The following is a 20,223-nucleotide window of genomic DNA, read 5'->3' on the forward strand; positions in this document are numbered from 1 at the left end:
TGCACCGGGGTCCTCCCCCGGGGGCGCGCTGATCTCACCCCATCCAGACTGGGCCATCGCTTCCCTCTTTACATCCCAGGAGACACCGGGCGGTGTGCGGCACCTCCCAGGCTTGACCACCGGGGCCTTCCGACGACAGGGAAGTTGGAGGGAAACTCCCTGGATCTCCTGCCGCTCCTAATGGAGTGGGGTGCCGGGTGGGGGAAGTGCGGTGATTGGCGGTTCTTGTGCTCACTGGGGAAAGCGCTCACCTGGTACCCAAAGCCCATTTGCCCTTCCTCTCCTTTCTGCCAGAGGTAAGAGAGAGCCAATGTTTTGGGGGCTGAAAAGGGGAAATGACTCAGAGAGGAGGCAGCTCAGGGGAAGGGGCTGGCCTGGAAAGGGGGCGTATTGGGAGCTGGAGGGAAAGGGGAGAAAAAAAGATGATGGGTAAACTGGGGCGGGGGCGGTTTTGAAGGTGTCTAGCCAGGTCTTGGGTATCCTGCCGGGTCATCCCTGGATTCCAGGAGCCACTAGGCTGGGTATTTTTCCTGGATGCTGGCTGGCCCTGACAACTCCTTTAGCCGACGCCAAAGGCATCCAGAGCCCAAACCCTTGCTAGAGGCTTCCAGGCACCACCAGGGAACCTGCTGGTCTGGGAAAGGGCACAGGGATTAACTATTCATGTCCTTTGGAGCCAGTACTGGTCTTTACCTCCTAGCATTGCTGGGAAAATTAAATTAGTTACTACATCTCAAGTGTTTAGAATAGTATCAGGTTGCATCATTTCAATCTATTTTTTCCCATTCTGTAAGTTGTCTTTTTGTTTTCTTTTGGGTTTCCTTTGCTGTGCAAAAGCTTTTCAGTTTGATGAGGTCCTATGGGTTTATTTTTGCTCTAGTTTCTGTTGCTTTGGGAGACTGACCTGAGAAAATATTCATGAGGTTGATGTCAGAGAGTGTTTTGCCTATGTTTTCTTCTAGGAGTTTGATGGTGTCCTGTCATATATTTAAGTCTTTCAGCCATTTGGAGTTTATTTGTGTGCATGGTGTGAGGGATTGGTCTAGTCTAATTGCTTTGCATGCAGCTGTCCAGGTTTCCAAGCAATGCTTGCTGAATAGACTTTCTTTTTCCCATTTTATGTTCTTGCCTCCCTTGTCAAAGATTAATTGACCATAGGTGTCAGGGTTTATTTCCGGATTCTCTATTCTGTTCCATTGGTCTGTCTGTCTGTTTTGATACCAGTACCACACTCTTTTGATGACTGTGGCTTTGTAATATTGCTTGAAGTCTGGGAGAATTATGCCTCCTGCTTGTTTTTTGTTTCTCAGGATTGCTGTGGCAATTCTGGGTCTATTGTGATTCCATATAAATTTTCGGATTATTTGTTCCATTTCTGTGAAAAATATCATGGGTAATTTGATAGGGATTGCATTGAATCTGTTGATTGCTTTGGGTAGTATGGCCATTTTTACAATATTGATTTTCCCAATCCAGGAAAATGGAATATCTTTCCATTTTTTACATCTTTTTTGATTTCTTTGATTAAAGTTTTATAGTTTTTGCATATAGGTCCTTTACCTCCTTGGTCAGGTGTATTCCGAGGTATTTGATTTTGTGGGGTGCAATTTTAAAAGGTATCATTTTTTTTGTATTCCTTTTCTAATATTTCATTGCTGGTATACAGAAATGCAACTGACTTCTGAATGTTAATCTTATATCCTGTTACTTTGCTGAATTTATTTATCAGTTCAAGTAGTTTTGGGGTTGAGTTCTTCAGGTTTTCTATGTCTATATCATGTCATCTGAATACAGTGACAGTTTTATCTCTTCTCTTCCTATATGGATGCCTTTTATTTCTTTTGTTTGTCGAATTGCTGTGGCTAGGACTTCCAAAACTATGTGAAGAGCAGTGGTGAGAGTGGGCATCCCTGTCTTGTTCTAGATTGGAGTGAGAAGGCTTTCAGTTTTTCCCCATTGAGTATTATATTTGCTGTGGGTTTATCATAAATGGCTTTGATTATATTCAGGAATGTCCCCTCTATACCCACTTTGGCGAGGGTCTTGATCATGAATGGATGTTGGACTTTGTCAAATGCTTTTTGTGAGTCTATTGAGATGATCATATGATTTTTTACTTTTTTTTGTTAATGTCGTGTATGTTGTTGATTGATTTGCATATGTTGAACCATCCTTGTGAACCTGGGATGAACCCAACCTGGTCATGGTGTATAATTTTTTTGGTATGTTGTTGGATTCGGTTGGCTAAGATTTTGTTGAGAATTTTTGCATCTATATTCATCAATGATATTGGGCGATAGTTTTCTTTTTTGGTGGTATCTCTGTCTGGTTTTGGAATGAGGGTGATGCTGGCATCATAGAATGTCTTTGGGAGTATTCCTTCTTCTTCAACCTTTTGAAAGAGTTTAAGGAGGATGGGCACCAGTTCCTCTTTATATGTTTGATAGAATTCACCTGTGAAGCCATCTGGTCCTGGACTTTTATTTGTAGGGAGTGATTTTATGACCTCTTCAATTTCATTTCTAGTGATCGGTCTGTTCAGTTGGTCTGTTTCTACTTCATTCAGTTTTGGCAGGCTGTAAGATTCTAGAAAATTGTCCATTTCTTCCAGATTGTCAAACTTGTTGCCGTATGGTTGTTCATAGTATTCTCTTATGGTCTTTTGTATTTCTGCAGTATCTGCTGTGATTTCTCCTTTTTCATTTATAATTTTGGTTATTTGGGTTCTTTCTCTCCTCTTTTCAGTGAATCCGGCCAGGGGTTTGTCAATTTTGTTCACCTTTTCAAAGAACAATCTCTTGGTTTGATTAATTTTCTCTATTGTTTTTTGAGTCTCTATTTTATTGATTTCTTCTTTGATCTTTATAATTTCCTTCCTTCTGCTGACTTTAGGACTTTTTTGTTCTTTTTAGTCTTTTTTTTTTTTTTTTTTTTTTGCTATTTCTTGGGCTGCTCTCACGGCATATGGTGGTTCCCAGGCTAGGGGTCGAATTGGAGCTGTAGCCTCCGGCCTATGCCAGAGCCACAGCAACATGGAATCCAAGCTGCGTCTGCAACCTACACCACAGCTCACAGCAACGCCAGATCCTTAACCCACTGAGCAAGGGCAGGGACCGAACCCGCAAACTCATGGTTCCTAGTCAGATTCGTTAACCATGCGCCACGACGGGAACTTCCTGTTCTTCTTTTTCTAGTTTGTTTAGGTGGAGAGTTAAGTTGTCAATTTTGGATCTTTCTTCTTTTTTGAGAAAGGCCTGGATTGCTATAAATTTCCCTCTGAGCACTGCTTTCGTAGCATCGCATAGATTTTGAGAGGTTGTGTCTTCATTATCATTTATTTCAAGGTAGTTTTTAATTTCCTTCTTGATTTCCTCATTGACCCATTGTTTTTTTAGTAGCATGTTGTTTAGTCTCCATGTAGTAGGTTTTTTCTCTTTCTTTTTCCCATGGTTGTTTTCTAATTTCATGGCATTGTGGTCAGAGAAGATACTTGAGATAATTTCTATGCTCCTAAATTTATTGAGATTAGCTTTGTGTCCCAATATGTGGTCGATTCTTGAGAATGTTCCATGAGCATTTGAGAAGAATGTGTATTCTGACTTTTTTGGATGTAGTGTCCTGAAGATATCAATGAAGTCTAACTTTTCTATTGTTTCCTTTAGGATCTCTGTTGCTTTATTGGTTTTCTGTCTAGAGGATCTGTCCATTGGTGTGAGGGGGGTATTAAGGTCTCCTACTCTGATTGTATTCCCATCAATATCTCCCTTTATGTCTGTTAATATTTGTTGTATGTATCTGGGTGCTCCTATATTTGGGGCATATATGTTGACGATAGTAACATCCTCTCCTTGGATGGATCCCTTAATCATTAAGTAGTGTCCTTCTTTGTCTTTCTTTATGTCTTTTGTTTTAAAGTCTATTTTGTCTGATATGAGCGTTGCGACTCCTGCTTTTCTGTCATGTCTATTGGCGTGAAATATTTTTCCCCACCCTTTCACTTTCAATCTATATGTATCTTTTGTCCTAAGGTGAGTTTCTTGCAGGCAGCGTATTGAAGGTTTTTGCCTTTTTATCCACTCAGCACTCTGTGTCTTTTGATTGGGGCATTCAGTCCATTGACATTTAAGGTGATAATTGATAGATGATAATTTATTGCCATTTGAACCTCGTGTTCCAGTTGATTTTATGGTTGTCCATTCTTCCTTCCTTTCCTTTTTTTTTTTTTTTTTTTTTTTTTTTTTTGGTTGGATGGTCTCCTGTTATTATCTGCTTGAGTGTATTTTTTTTCATTTTTTGCAAATGTAATATTTGGTTTTGGCTTGTGGTTGCCCTGTTTTTTAAGTATGCTAACCCCTTCCCATAATTGTGTGTTTTAGCCTGATGGTCCTGTAAGTTCAAACACTTCATTGCTATATTAAAATTAAGAACAGAAACATACAAACAAACAAACAAGAAGGGTCTATTTACTTCCTAACATCCCTTGCCCACATTTTATGCTTTTGATGACTCTTTTTTATTTTTTTCTTTTTAATTTTATTTTGTTTGAAGCATGTTCGTGATTAAATCTGTATGTTGGCTTATTTGAGTGACTGCTCTCTGATTGCGGTTTCCTCAGTCCTAGTTCTTCCTCTTCTTCTTCTTCTTTTTTTTCTTTTCTTTTTTCTTCCCTTTCCTTCCTTTCTTTTTGGTTTAGAGAAGCCCTTTCAGTATTTCCTTTAACCTGGGTTTTGTGTTGCTGTATTCTTTAAGTTTTTGTTTGTTGGAAAAAATTTTTATTTCCCCTTCTATTTGAAATGATATTCTTGCTGGATAGAGTATTCTAGGTTGCATATTTTTTCCTTTTAGCACTTTAAATATCTCTTGCCATTCCCTCCTGGCCTGTAGTGTTTCTGTAGAGAAATCAGCTGATATTCTTATGGGGGTTCCCTTGTAGGTAACATTCTGTTTTTCTCTTGCTGTCTTTAGGATCCTCTCTTTATCACTAACTTTTGCCATTTTTATTATGATGTGTCTTGGTGTGGGTCTGTTTGGGTTCAGTTTGTTTGGGGCCCTCTGTGCTTCTTGTATCTTGAACCCAGTATCCTTTAGATTTGGGAAGTTTCCAGTGATAACTTCTTCAAATATATTTTCTATCCCCTTATCTTTTTCTACTCCTTCTGGAATTCCTATTATGCATAGATTGGCCCGCTTTATATTATCCCATAGGTCTCTTATATTGCTTTCCAGTTTTTTGATTCGGTTTTCTGTCTGCTGACTGGATTGAGTGATTTCCATTATTCTATCTTCCATATCACTGATTCGTTCTTCTGCATTATTCATTCTGGTTTTTACTTCCTGTAGTTAAGCTTGTATCTCTGCAAATGAATGTTCTAATTTTACTTGGCTCCTCCTTATATTTTCTAGTTCCTTTCTGAGGGTATCTGCATTACTGTTCATATCTTCTCTTAATTCCTTCAGTATTTTCACTATTTCTCTTTTGAACTCCAGGTCTGTCAGACTGCAGAGATCTGTTTCATTGTTGACTGTTTTAGGTGAGTTCTCCTGTTGGTTTGACTGGGGGTGGTTTCTCAGCTTCTTCATCTTGCTTGTTGTTTTCTTTCTCCTGAGGGAGTTGTACTCTCCGTGACGGGGCAGTGTTTGCCTTGTCACTGCCGTGGAATATTTCCTGAGGGCTGGCGTTGTTGGTCAATCTTTTTTGAGGCAGTGTGGCTTTTCTGGAGTGTTGATGGGGCTAACAGTGTTTCTTTGAAGCAAAGGAGGGCTTCCTTAGGGCAGACAGGACTGGGAGGTCCACACCACGATGGTAGCAGATTTCACTTGGTCATGCAGAGCTTGCTCTGGTGTTTTTAGGCTGTGGGGTTCTTGCAGGGGGTTGGCGGTGTTGGGCAGCTACTCCTCAGGAGTGCAGCACCCCCTGGGGGCTGGAGCAGCTATCTGGGTCACTGAGAACCTAAGAGGCTCTTCGCTAGGGCAGCCCAACTCAGAAGGACGGCCTGCGAATGTAGGCGGATCTTTTCACAGTCTGGCCAAGCTTGTTGCAGCTTTTCTGGGCTGTAGGGGTTCCTCCAGGGGGCTGGTGGTGCTGAGCAGCTATTCCGTGGGAGTGGGGCACCCCTGGGTGCTTGGGCAGGTAGCAGGGCCGCTGGAAACCCAAGAGGCTCTTCCCCAGGGCAGCCCGACTCAGACAGACGGTCTGAGATCTTTTCCCGACTCGGCCAGACTTGTTGCAGCTTTTCTGGGCTGTAGGGGGTCCTGCTTGGAGCTGACAGTCCTATGCAGCTGATCCTCTAGAGCTTGGCACCCCCTGGGGCTTGGGCGGGTAGCAGGGCTGCTGGAAATCCAAGAGGCTCCTCCCTGGGGCAGCCCAACTCAGAAAAACTGTCGGAGAATTAGGCGGATCTATTCAAGGCCTGTCTAGGCTTGTTCTAGCTTTTCTGGGCTGTAGGCCTTTTCTCAGGGGCTTCTGGTGTTTGGTGCTGCTCTGCGGAAGTGTAGCCCCTCCAAAGGGCAAGCAGGCCTGTGCAGGGACAGCCCCTGCGGTGGTAGGCTTCAGGCAATTGTTGAGGCCAGCCCTCCTGGATGGCAGGCAGCCCCAGATTCGGGAGAGCATAGGGGGTGGTGGGGGTGGGGGGAGGGAATGCACTGGGAAGCACAGCTTTCAGCTAGCTAGTGGTCCTGTAAGCTTGCTGTGGCATGGGGGGTATTCTATGGGGACCCACCCCTTCTTCTCTCCCCTCCCCAGCATGGGTGCAGACCAGGCTCTTCTCCCAGGTTCCCTCTGAGGCGGCTTTCCACTTTCCCGCCCCTAGAGTATTGCTCCCTTCCTCTGCAACAGCTTTGTTTTCTAGACCTCCCAAGCAGTTTCCGCTCTGCCCACCCCCCCAGCCCTTTCTCGGGGACTAACCTTCTGCGGCGAGGTCTCGGTGCCCAGCCCCCACCCAGGCGTCTCAATTTTTGGTGACTGTGCCCGTAGTTCAGATGGTCCGTTGGGTTCTTGATCGGCTTTTCCGTACTCCAACTTACTGCTACACTCTTCTCTGCATCTGGAGATTCCTCCAGTTCATTTGATCTTTCCCCCGTGTAGGTGACTTTCCAGGGTGCGGGATCCCTTTCTCCTCCTCAGTTCCCTTTCGGGAGCGCCTGTCCCACTTGGATTCATCTTCTCTCACTCTCCTCTTTTCTCCCGTTCTGCCCAGTAATGTCACAAACTTCTTGCTGTTATTGGAGTTTAGGTTCCTCTGCCAGCGATTGGTTGCTGTTCTGTGCGAATCATTTATTCTGTAGATGTGCTTTTTTTGTTGTGTTTGTGGGAGAAGGCGAGCGTGTCCCCCTACTCCTCCGCCATCTTGTCCTCTCCTATATATGGTTTTTAAAGCCAAAAATCTGACTTGACCACCAGATAGTTAAATTGGAAGCTGCCATCTGTATCTACATTAGTCTTGCTTCCCATGTTAGGCATACAAGCAATACAAAACTGTTCTTTAGGGGATGTATAGATGTAGCTCTCCTACAGAAGAGTAAACTAGTTGATGGCAGGGACCATGGATTATCAACATGTCAGCTGCTGTGTGATACCTGGCATCTAGAAGTTTGTTGAATGAATTAATGAATGAACGTCCACCAAGGTGGTGGAAAGGAATAGGGGGAGATGTTCTGACAATGTTTCAAGGCTCTGATGTGGGAGCTTGTTACAACTACCATGTTGTACAAGAATAGTATTTTCACAAATCCCAAGAAGTAGACTCCCTGAAGCGGACGGAGCTCCTGAGAGGAAAAAGCTCTGTGACCGACATTCCTAATCCCAGCAGTGGAACTGACAAAACCATAGACTATAAAGCTCAATTCCCTTCAATGATAACAATAAGGCCTGTGATGAAATTTACATCTGCATTTGCCATGAAGGGTTCACCAAGCAAATGAATAGTGTAAACAAGATCACAGAGAGGAATGATTATTGGACCTGTTTAAGAAAACAATCTATTCTCAGGCATTCTTAAGCTCTTCAGAAGTGTTTTATCTGAAAATATATGTATATTTATATGCAAACAGTTGTTGCATTTACAATGCTCCATTCTTACTGATTAAGTAAATAAGGCAGGCTCCTAGAGAACCTCCATTATGCAAATCCTTTTTTTTCAGCCTAATTCTAGTAACTGTATGTACTTGAGAGTAATAAAACTGTATTACTTTGAAATATTCTGTGATGGAGTTTTAAAGAATTCAGACAAACCTGCTCCATTAGGTAGCATCAATGAAACTGTGCTGTATGTAACAATCTACCTGAATCAATTTTCTATCCAGCAGTAGCATCTCTTGTGCAATTTTGTCTCCTAATCTCTCCTAATCCAACCTGGAGCCCTTCCCGCCATCTGTGTCATTACTGCATGTGCATGAGTGTGTGACAGGAGGGAGGAAGGAAGGCATGAATGGAAGGAGGGAAGAAATGCTGACTAACTTTGAGGTTCCATTTAGGGAAAAGTAATGGATGGTATAATTTATTTTCCCTTCCAATACAATTCACACTCAAATGAGTGAATTAAACTTTATTATATAATTGTAAAATAAAAACTTTATTTATATAATTATAAAATGAATATATATGTTATTTATTTTATATATTTATGTATTATATATACACATACATGTTTCCTTTATAATAAATCCTTGATTGTAGGTTTTTATAAAAAGCTACACATAACATGGGCTCATTTGATGCTTCAAAATTCTACTTGGCTCAATTGGCCAGTACTAAAAAGGCTGACACACCCCCACTTTCTGGCTGGCTAGCCCCTTGTTCAGAGCATCATTCTACATTGTTTACCTCATACTACCCTAATTCCTTCCAATAGCAGTTACAATAAATCATTGGGAATTTTTAATTCTCTAATGACAAGAGAAGCATTCTTCAAATTTCTTCTCCAATGGCTTGAGCCCAGGCTACTCAATATAATTTATTCTGAGAAAGTTGAACATGAATTCATATACAAGCTTCAATGCACAAAAATTATATCCAGTTATTTTGGAGGCTTCAAATGAACTTTATTTTTGTCTCTGGTATATTATTTGACATTAACTGAGGTTTGGGAGAGGAAGAACTGCTGAACTGGAGAGCTAGTGAATTATATGCTCTCTTGAAACTTAATGGCAAGCTTTCATCCCATAAACATAAGGGGATTCTTGAGGCCTCCAGTTGCATTCCTGCCGCTCAGGGTAATTAATAAACTCTGGGGCAGGCAAGCCAGACAAGATCATTAGGGATTTGTTCCAGATCGTGAATGTTGGACAAACTGGAAGAATGAAGTATGAAGATGGAGAGAGTTAGCTGTGTCATAGAAAGATAGCATGTTGTTGTCATAATCCAGAAGGATACCCAGACACTTCAATTGTGAGTGTACACCCATCAGCACTTGCTTATTGTTATGTCTCACTACGAAGTTACTATTGAATTGGGAGAAGACCCATGAGGAGGCATTCTTGCCAATCCATTAATTCTTGGGAGCTGATATGTAGGCAATGCCAATTGCATACATGTGAGACAGTGAACAAAAGAAAGGAATAAACATTTATTAATGATCTGAGTTGTGCTAGACACCATTTATCTAAGAAATAGAGTACATGTTTCTTCCTTAAGTAGTTCACATTTAGATTTGTGATACTGACAACACTAGAGATTTTAAATAAGTTAGCAATTAGAGTGTTGTAATTTTCAAGTCCTAGCTCAGTATATTTCCCAAGATTTTACTTTTAAAAAGCTGGCAAATTTTTATAGGAGTGGTTTCCATCACATACCTGACTTACTGGTATTATGTTTGTGCTATAGAACTGAATTGCCCAAGACACTGACAACAGGAGAGAGAAAAGAAAAGTGCGATCTACTCACCATGTGAAGGAACCCATGACCACCTCCCAATAGTGGCAGCCACTGTCAATGAATATATTTCCTGCTGCCCCATAGCACCCTGTGCCACTAAACCTCTCTGGGGTATGGCTTTTCTTCAGATAGCTTTCGTCTTTCTCCATCTGCAATCCATCATTGGAGATCTTCAACTTCTTGTGAGTCATTCTGGGATCCAGTTTAAAGGGTTGGCCTGAAGAAAGTAGAAACAAGATAAATGCATGAGGGGAGTTCCAGTCATGGCTCAGTGATAACAAACCCAACTCGCATCCATGAGGATGTGGGTTCAATCCCTGGTCTCACTCAATGGGTTAAGGATACAGCATTTCAGTGAGCTGTGGTGTAGGTCAAAGACATGGTTCATATCTGGCATTGCTGTGGATGTTGGGTAGGCTGGCGGCTACAGTTCCAATGACCCCTAGCCTGGGAACTTCCATATGCTTCAGGTGTGGCTTAAAAAGACTAAAAAGAAAAACGAAAGAAAGAGAGAGCAAGAGAGAGAGAAAGAAAGAAAGAAAGAAAGAAAGAAAGAAAGAAAGAAAGAAAGATGCATGAGGAAGTAGTTAAGAATTTTGTCTTTGTCTTCCAGAACCATCACTACCAGAGGAGCCTCTATATGATGATCATTCCTGAGTTAGTGAAAGTTGACTGGTGTTTGGATTATATTAAGAAAGCAGGCCAGAAACCACAGTTTTCAATAAAATAAAAATGTTTCCCTCCCCTTCATAGACTATCAAATTAAAAGGGGGCTCTCAGGGTCTCATGTTCTCAAATCAATTTTGTGGTTTGCTTTATTTCAGTGGATAATTTGGGATGAGCAGTTTTTATGGGAAGGAGATTTGAGGTGAGACAAAGTGAGGGAATAGATGAGATCACTGCTGCTTGGTGGCAGAATAGAAAAAACCCTGAGAATAACTCAACTACAGGATAATTTTTTTGCTCTCTAACTACTGGGGTGTAAGTAACATATAATTAGGTAACTTTGTTAGAATGACTGTTGCATCATCAATAATTAAAGAAAATATTTGAGTAGTCTATTTTCTAAGCCCATGATTTTCTTTTCTGTGGAGATGTTCATTTGTGCTGGATATTAGATTCCAGTTATAAGTGATATCATATCCTTGGAAAATAGACTTGTGGCTGCCTGATGGGAGAGGGAGAGAGTGGGAGGGATCAGGAGCTTGGGCTTATCAGACACAACTTAGAATAGATTTACAAGGAGATCCTGCTGGGTAGCATTGAGAACTATGTCTAGATACTCATATTGCAACAGAACAAGGGTGGGGGAAAAATGTATACATGTAAGGATAACTTGATCCCCTTGCTGTACAGTGGGAAAAAAAATAAAAAAAATAAATAAAAAAATAAATTAATTAATTAATTTATGAAAAAAAAAAGAAAATATTTGAGTAGGATCATTCACAAAAAAGAATTCCTTATAGTCATATAACACAACCAGTGAGTTACTAAGAACCAATAGCTGGGTATGGCAAGAGCTGTATTACACAAACATGTCAGGGGAATGTGGCCCTGGTGGCCTAGTGGTTAATGCTCTGGTGTCACAGATCACTGCTGTGGTACAGGTGTTTGTTTGTTTGTTTGTTTGTTTTTACTTTTTTTTTTTGTCTTTTTGCCTTTTCTAGGTCCACTCCTGTGGCATATGGAGTTCCCAGGCTAGGGGTCTAATCAGAGTTGTAGCCACCGGCCTACACCAGAGCCACAGCAATGAAGGATCCAAGCCATTTCTGCAACCTACAACACAACTCACGGCAACACCGGATCGTTAACCCACTGAGCAAGGCCAGGGATTGGACCCGCAACCTCATGGTTCCTAGTCAGATTCATTAACCACTGCACCATGACGGGAACTCCGGTACAGGTTTTTTTTTTTTTTTTTTTTTTTAATTTATTATAGTTGATTTACAATGTCCTATCAACTTCTGCTGTACGGCAAAGTGACCCAGTCATACATATATGTACATTCTTTTTCTCACATTATCCTCCGTAGTATTCCATTGCAAGTGATGGGATATAGTCCCCTGTGTGATACAGCAGGATCTCATTGCTTATCCACTCCAAATGCAATAGTTTGCATCTACTAACCCCAAACTCCCAGTCCACCCACTCCCTCCCCTTCCCCCTTGGCAACCACAAGTTTGTTCTCCATGTCCATGAGTTTGTTTCTTTTCTGTAGATGAGTTCATTTGTGCCATATATTAGACCCCAGATGTAAGTGATATCATATAGTATTTGTCTGTCTCTTTCTGACTTACTTCACGTAGAGTGAGAATCTCTAGTTCCATCCATGTTGCTGCAAGTGACATTAGTTTGTTCTTTCTGATGGCTGAGTAGTATTCCATTTTGTGTGGTGCAGGTTTGATCCCTGGCCTGGGAAGTCCCACATGCTATAGGCATGGCCAAAACAAACAAACAAAAAACCACATCTGACAGATACCACTGGTGAATATACTATAATACCCATCCCCTACTTTTTGTCTCTTACCCACCTTCACTATAGAGGCCAGCAAAGTTAACTGCTCAAGCGCCTAGCCTCCCTTGATGCTAGAGGTGACTAAAAAGATCAAAGCAGAAGTCAGATAGGGCGAGGGAAACTTCTTGGAAAATGCCTGCTTTCCTGATAAAAAGGGATAGCCATCACATGTATGAACTCTTTGCCCCAAACTTTCTATCTTGAAAGGAAATATGACATCTAGAGGTGGTAGTGTCCACATGGTGGCCAGGTTGCAATGAGCCATCACACAAAGGGAGAAGCCTGGGTCTTTTATGGCATCACACAACTGTTGCACCTGCCCTGAACTGCCTACCTTCAAACTTCTTGCTATGTGAGAGAGAGTGGAAGACATACTATTTGTTTAATCTGATAACAAATACTATTTGTCAAGCTACATTAGTTGGATTTTTCTGTCACTTTCAGCTAAAAACATTCCGAACAGTTATAGCTCCTCTGTAGTTGGATTTTACCAGATTAACACAAACAGTACTTTTATTCCATTGTCCCCTCAAGCATGGAGGTGGAGTGCAGAGAAAAATTCTTCACCAACAGTCTTACAAGCCACCAGATATTTTATATACTTCTCTGTGCCTTCGAACCTCCCAGGGGCACAAGCAAACCCTTTTCCCAAAGCCCAAACACCAACAGTAAAGATCCTCTCTCTAATGAGTACCTCTGCCCTCTTACACTGCCCTGGAGGACAGCATCAGGCTCAGTGTACTTGCTGGCATGGAGGGCAAAAGTGACCTCTCCTTTGTTTTTTGTTTTTGTTTTTGTCTTTTGTCTTTATAGAGCCAAATATGTGGCATATGGAGGTTCCCAGGTGAGGGATCTAATTAGAACTGTAGCTGTCTGCCTACACCACAGCCACAGCAACACCAGATCCAAGCCATGCCTGCAACCTACACCACAGCTCATGGCAATGCTGGATCCGTAACCCACTGAGTGAGGGATTGAACCCACAGCCTCGTGATTCCTAGTCAGATTTGCTTCCACTGCACCACAACAGGAACTCCCTGACCTCCCCTTTTGTTTGTCTGTTTTATGGCTGCTCCAGTGGCACAGGGAAGTTCCCAGGCCAGGGATTGAATTCACACCACAGTTGCAAACTACACACAGCTGTGGCCACATTGGATCCTTTAACCCACTGTGCCAGGCCAGGGATGGAACCCACACCTCCAGAGTGACCCAAGCCATTGCAGCTGATTCTTTACCCACTGCACCACAGCAGGAACTCCTGAACTCTCCTTTTGGAATTGGCACAAAGTACTATTTGTTTTGAGTCAGGTAGGTTCACTTTTCTGACTACCTGCTTGGTTTATGGCTTTAACACTGAAAATGTAGCATGTCCCGCTCTGCAGCCTGTGAACTGTGTAATGGTTCTGTTTGATGTTGGGTGCAATCATCCAGCTATCCATGGAGTTACACAGGCCTGTAATGTGGGCAAAAACAAGGATGTTAAGGTAATAGCGAGAGGATAAGAAAGCACACTGAGAATTCATCCTAAGTCCCCCTGAAAGTAAATTTCATTTTGTTTTCTTTTGAATCCTGGAAGACATAGTGAGATGAACCTCCTCTGCTTCTTTTCTCCCTTGGAGCTAAGTTTATGCCAGGCTCCTTGCTTCTGGTAGTTGACAGTAACTACTAGTGAAAGTTAGGTTACTTCAATTTACTGCCAAATAATATAGGAAAAGCTTCTATACAAAAATCACAGAATCATCTTTTCTATGGAGTCTCTATATCTTTACCCCAAAGGTCCAGTTTTCTGCAATCTGAGTTTGACCTTGAATGGGTGGGTTCTGTGCAGAGCACTGTAACATGGAATCTCAGAGCCAAAAGGACACTTAATCACTATATTCCCTTCATTTTACAAAAGGAATCTAAGATGTAGAGAAGAAAAGTGATTTTTTCCCAAGGCCTCAGACAGCTGAGGATGGTGTGAGTAGAACCCTAGTCTCTTTAATACTAGTCCAGTGTTTTATCCACTACATCAAAATTCATGAAACAAGCTACAGTGCTCCTTGGTCTCTGCAAGATAGTGTAGCTTTCAGGCTCATGATTCAACTCTCCCACACCATCCTCACCCTTATTTCCAAAACTAGCTGGGCTCCAAGGTGTCATAGGGAAGTCCAGGAGATGATATAATAATCAATATGAAATATCATCTCTTTACCTGGCACTACTCAGTTTTACTCCTTCCTGGTTATGACTCTAATATTCATTTGAGGTTGGGTGGTCCAAGAACACATTGTTCTCTGGAGCCTTCTTCCCTCTCAAGTAGGGAAAGGGATCAGAGATCTAGGTTTCTGCTTTTGAAACTCTTTAGACTATAAACATTGACTTAAACAGAGGAAAATGTACATAATTAAAAACATGTATTCAGCTAACTTTTAGTAAAGGCAGGATCAACATTCTTGTCTGTGAATTATCTAGATGTCTCTCTTATATTACCTGGTTTTTAGTCAGGTTACCAATTTTTAACCATAATTCTACCGGAGTATGGAAAAGAAAGGGCAGCAAGAAAAGAGTGGTGAATTTGGTCATTTCTATGCAGCTTAAGCAAAAGGTTTACTGGAGTTGAAAGTTGGAAATAATAATAAATGATTTGAAAGAGATATGATCAGGAAGGTTTTATAATTAACTTGGGGGGAAGTAGGAAAAGTCTAAATTAAAACTAGAAAAAGAAGCATAATGGAGTGTAAACAGATGTGCTATAGAAAGAAGAAAAATTGGTGGAGATATTTAGTGACTCTCATGGAAAGACAATAAGGATTAAGAGCCAGGAACAATGTTTGAGAGCTTGGTTGCCTATTTGCAAATGCAAAGTATGAATCATAAGCTGCATATTAAATTTGAAAACAAAGAGAGAAACATATGATCACCCAGATATACGTCTAACAATACAAAACAAACAAAAAAACCCCCAAAGACAAAAGAAACTTCAAAATGAAGTACTATGCACCTATGAAAAAGGAAGATGATCTCTGTGAACTGATATGGGATGATTTCCAAGATATACTGTTAATTTAAAAAATAAAATTGCAAAGGAGTATTTTTAGTATGCTACCTTTTTTGCAAGAAAAAGGGGGCAAAATAAAACATACATTTGCTTTGATTTATGAAACAATAGTAACAACAGGAAGGAAAAACAAGAAAATAATCAATTTGGTTAACTACATTGGACTGGGGTTGGGGAATAGAATTAAAAGGACACAGGAGAGAATGATACTTCTCTGAGCATATCTTTTTTGTATAGTTTTCCTTTTCAGAAACATACCATTGTTTTACAAATTCAAAAAATTTAAATCAATATGAATGGAAAGAGTGGGGTCTAAAACTAAATGGAGACAAATGAAGCCACTTGCATTTTAAGCAGAAGAAACCACAGCAAAGGGATGGGGGCAAGAGAAGAATTGCAAACAAATCCCCAACTATTGCTTGTTTTTGTAGTGCTATGGGCAATGGTATTTTGAAACAATTTCAAATATACTATGTGATGGAGCAAATGAGCATCTGTGTTGGTATTGTTGGGAGCAAGGGTTCTCATTGTGGAAGTAGGAACATATAAATATGAAATGGAGGATGGCAAGAAGGAACCTGTGGGGATGGACTGGAATTGGAAGTATTGACATGAACTCATGATTTCCAAAATATGTATATGCATGTGTATACATATGCACACATATGTGAAGTATGTGTATATTATATGTGTATATGTATATGTATGTGAGGTGTTGTGTGTGTGTTTCTAGTATCCAGGTCTTGGATTCTAATACATTCTCCCATTCAAAGGGACCAATGTGCAGTACTCTTGTGGCTCAACAGGTTAAGGATCTGGTGTTGTTGATCCATTGCTGCTATGGCATAGGTTCAACCCCTGGTCTAGCAACTTCCACATGCCATGAGCATGGACAAAAAAAATTAAAAGTACCAGGGTTTCTCAGGAAAATGGCTAATTTCAAGGCTGGGGCAGGATATAATCAAAATGAGCCTAGAACATTTTGCTATGCTGGAAAGAAGGGAACTGCTTAAGAAAATGATAGAATATAAGGACCCAGGAGTCATCTTAAAGGGCTCCCACCATGTGAATCTGGGCAATCTGAGCACCACAACAGCTAAGGGCAGTAAAGAAGTATAAACCACTGAATGAAGAGAATTCATGAGTCCACACTAAGTAGAAAAATGAGCCGATGGAGGATGAGATTTTGCCTACAGTAGAATGCAGAATAGCAACATGTAAATGTGGGAGGGAATGCTCAGTTGGAAAATGATCATTTTGCCATCATCAGAGTAAAGGCTGAACCAGGTAAGAATTATTGATTGATGCTAAAAGAGGTGTGGGAGTGAGATGCACTTGATGAGGAAGGGAGGATATTTTCACAGTCTTAAAGTATCACTGCACAGATTGTTTACTAGTTGCAAAAGGAAAAATAGTAAATATGCAGAGAAGAAATTAGGCAACACCTTTGACCAGGCTATCAAAATTAGCATCATCAGTGAAGGGCAAGTAGATACCATGTGTCTCCAAATGTGATGCCCTAAAGAGAACACATCTCTTATGTGATTCTCCAGCCATGAATGCATAACCTGAATATAATCATGAGGAAACATCAGATTAAACCCAAAATAAGGAACAGTGCAATAAATAAAAGTCACCTTTAAAAATATCAATGTCATTAATATATTGAAATTAATGTATTAAAGACAAAGAAAGGCTGAGAAACATTGTCATCACAGAGACAACGTTGAGTACTTAACCCACTGAGCCACAACAGGAACTCCTCCGTTCACTTTTTTTTTTTGTCTTTTGTATTTTTAGGGCCACATTCATGGTATATGGAGGTTCCCAGGCCAGGGGTCGAATTGGAGCTGTAGCTGCTGGCCCACCCCACAGCCATAGACACATGGGATCTGAGCCAGGTCTGCAACCTATACCACAGCTCATGGCAACACCAGACCCTTAACCCACTGAACAAGGCCAGGGATCAAACCCATGCCCTCATGGATAAAAATCAGGTTCATTAACCACTAAACCACGATGGGAACTCCCATTCATTTGTTGATGGATGGTTGTTTGTATGTCAATTATTCTTCCATAAAGTGGTTTTGAAGAGAAAATGTGGGAAAACCTCAAGGGAATGTAGCTCTCAGAAACAGGCTTCAGTCAATAGTGGCAGGCCAGACCAGCATGTAGGACTAGAATCTTCATGAATGTTGTTGCAAGTAAAATTGTTTCAATTTTTTTTGCCAATCACCACCCCAAATTTTGCTTCAGGGCTCTGCCCTTGTCCCTATCTCAACTTTCCTATCAATGATCAGAGGAAGAAGATATGGAAGGCAGGCTTGGTGCCAGGGGTTGGGGGGAGTAAATATGTTGAAAGGCAGAATCTAGATACAAAAGGATTTTGGCAGGCTGGAATGAGGAGTCAGAACTAACCAGATAAAATGCCACTGAGAATAAATTCAAAGTGTTGTATTTTAGTTTAGACACTCAACTGTATAGGATTCAGATGTGGAATACCTGGAGATTTCAGCCTTCTCTATGCTCAGTCAACACGGTAGTCAATGTGGCTGCTGGGAAAAAAGGTATGGAACAAGGGGACATGAGGTAATGCACAGAGCAATAATTCAGCTCTCCTCTGTGGTAGTCAGACCACTTTCAAAGTCCTGCTATCACTTTTTTAACAGCACATTTATAAAGCACTTTGACAAACAGGAGTGTGTCCCAGAAAAGTATGTCACAGTGGTTAAAGGGTCTGAAACCATGTCACACGAGGATGCTTAGCCTGGAAAAGAGAAGATTTTGAAGGGATGTGAGAGCTACCTAAAATTATCAGAATTGTCATGTTGCTAGCGAGGCATAAAGGGGAAGCTGTGGTTTAATTCATTAAGCTTGGAGTCTGATGGACTTGGGTTCAAATCATGACCCCATCACTTTGTAGCTCTGTGACTTTTGGGCAATTCACGTAACTTGAGCTTCAGTTTCTTCTATATAAAATAGAATTAATATCATCAATTTCATAGGGCTAAGTAAGAAGTCAGGAGGTCCAAATTAGATAAGGGAGTATTTGTAAATGGAAAAGCATAATACATATATGTTATCATTGTTGGTATTCTTCATTAGGAGAAGGGTTAGGCTTATCATGAGGAAGTACTGACAATTGTTTATAGCTGCACAACAACTGACTGGGCTGTTTTGCTACATCTCAGCTACAGTTCAGTTTGAGCAGGAACAGGTCAAGCACCTACAAGGTGTCTGGTAGAAAGGAAGAGGATTTGACTAGATGAATTCTAAGGTCCCTTCCAATTACAAGATGCTATGATCTTATCACTATTAAGAATTATCCTTTAAGTTTTTCTTTATAAAGGACTATATGGCCTTGAAAATTGAGGTGACTTCTGACAGACTTTTGATCTTTCTCACTTCTTGGGCTTATTCTCAACCCAAGGAGACAACTGTTCTCCCCCATATCAGGAAAGAGAAGCAGTTACTGGCTTTAAGACTTTCCAGAGAAGGAGAGACAAGTGCAAACAAGCATACTGGGGAGGCCTTAGCAGTTTGTGACTTCACAACCTGAAGAAACACCCAGTAAGACAGCTACCAGGGCCAATGGTTTAGTTTGGAGCTGCATGAGGCAAGTGTTTTTTAGAGTTTGACCCTAAATGTTCTCTTACCTCCCCACCCCACTATGTGGACCTAAATTGTCACACAATGGGAAATGGAAACCTATGAATAAGGAGAGTTTTGTTGGAAAAACTCCTCTTATATGGGTCTGTAAGGTCAGACACAGAAGCACAAATGCAAGGCAAAGAGAAAAATACTAATTTGCAATTACACAGATGTAGAACTTAGGATGTGAAGCAGTTCTAGTCTTGAATCCAGTTATAATTCTGCTTTCATTTCCATATTCCCCAGTACATTGAGCAGAACCTGAGGTTGGAGTTAAGGTCCTACTCTGCCTTGCCTTATTCCAGTTCATCAGAAGATGAAAGCATAACACATGACCTAAATGACTGCTTTAGAGGTGTCTTTCATTTGGTGTCTCACTGATGCATTTTTATATTTGGTGTGACTCTTGGAGGACATGGAGAAGGGTCAGTGGGAAAAGTGACAGAGGCAGGAGGCTTGTCACTTTTTCATTGATCCAAATAGATATGGAAGGAAGTGGTAGTCTTTGAATGTCATGTATTTTACCATGATAATGAAGTGGGAGAGAATCAAGGAGAGAGATGTTCACACACATAGAATCAGCAATGATGGTGGCTCAGATACTCAGGAATGAATTTTGTGCTGTGTTCTGATTTAGGAGAGTGGAGTGACATGGATTAACTAAGGAAAAGCTGAGAATTACATAAACAAATGGGAGTGGCCCCAGTGACTACCCAGCAAGGAAATATGCAACTTGCTTGTTACCCATCAGTAAGGTCTTTGCAATGCCCTGAGGGGGAACTTGCACTGTCTATCAGACGCTATACTGAACAACCTAACATGTCTTACAAACACTTGCCTCATGGCACCCCAGCCAATCTTGAGCAGCTTACTGCTTCCTTACATTTCCTTATTTCTGGCCACAGGGCCCAACTACACCATGACTTACTGATGAAGTTAGCCTGGCCAGTAAATATGGTGTACTGAAACTCATAGGAGCTGATGCTGAACTCATCAACTGAGATCCAGTGGACTGTAATGGTGTCATGGGAGGCAGTACAGAGTTCCTCTAAGATAGATGGTGGGTTTGGGGCTATAAGGAAGGGTTGAAAAGAAGGTAAGGAAAGCATGCTCTCTGTTCTGGAATTTGACAATCATTACTTTTGC

General features: G+C 41.1%; 1 pseudogene; it reads right to left on the minus strand.

Annotated features, from left to right (window-relative positions):
* Positions 1 to 9,138: 9,138 nt before the first annotated feature.
* Positions 9,139 to 20,186, minus strand: LOC146399405 (putative E3 ubiquitin-protein ligase MID2; annotated as a pseudogene).
* Positions 20,187 to 20,223: the final 37 nt, after the last annotated feature.

The sequence above is a fragment of the Sus scrofa genome, chromosome 10 (genome assembly GCF_054392235.1).
Source record: "Sus scrofa isolate SSC_HxYL_T2T_F1_AM1 chromosome 10, Sscrofa_HxYL_maternal_Yorkshire_Landrace_v2.0, whole genome shotgun sequence".
NCBI classification, from domain to species: domain Eukaryota; kingdom Metazoa; phylum Chordata; class Mammalia; order Artiodactyla; family Suidae; genus Sus; species Sus scrofa.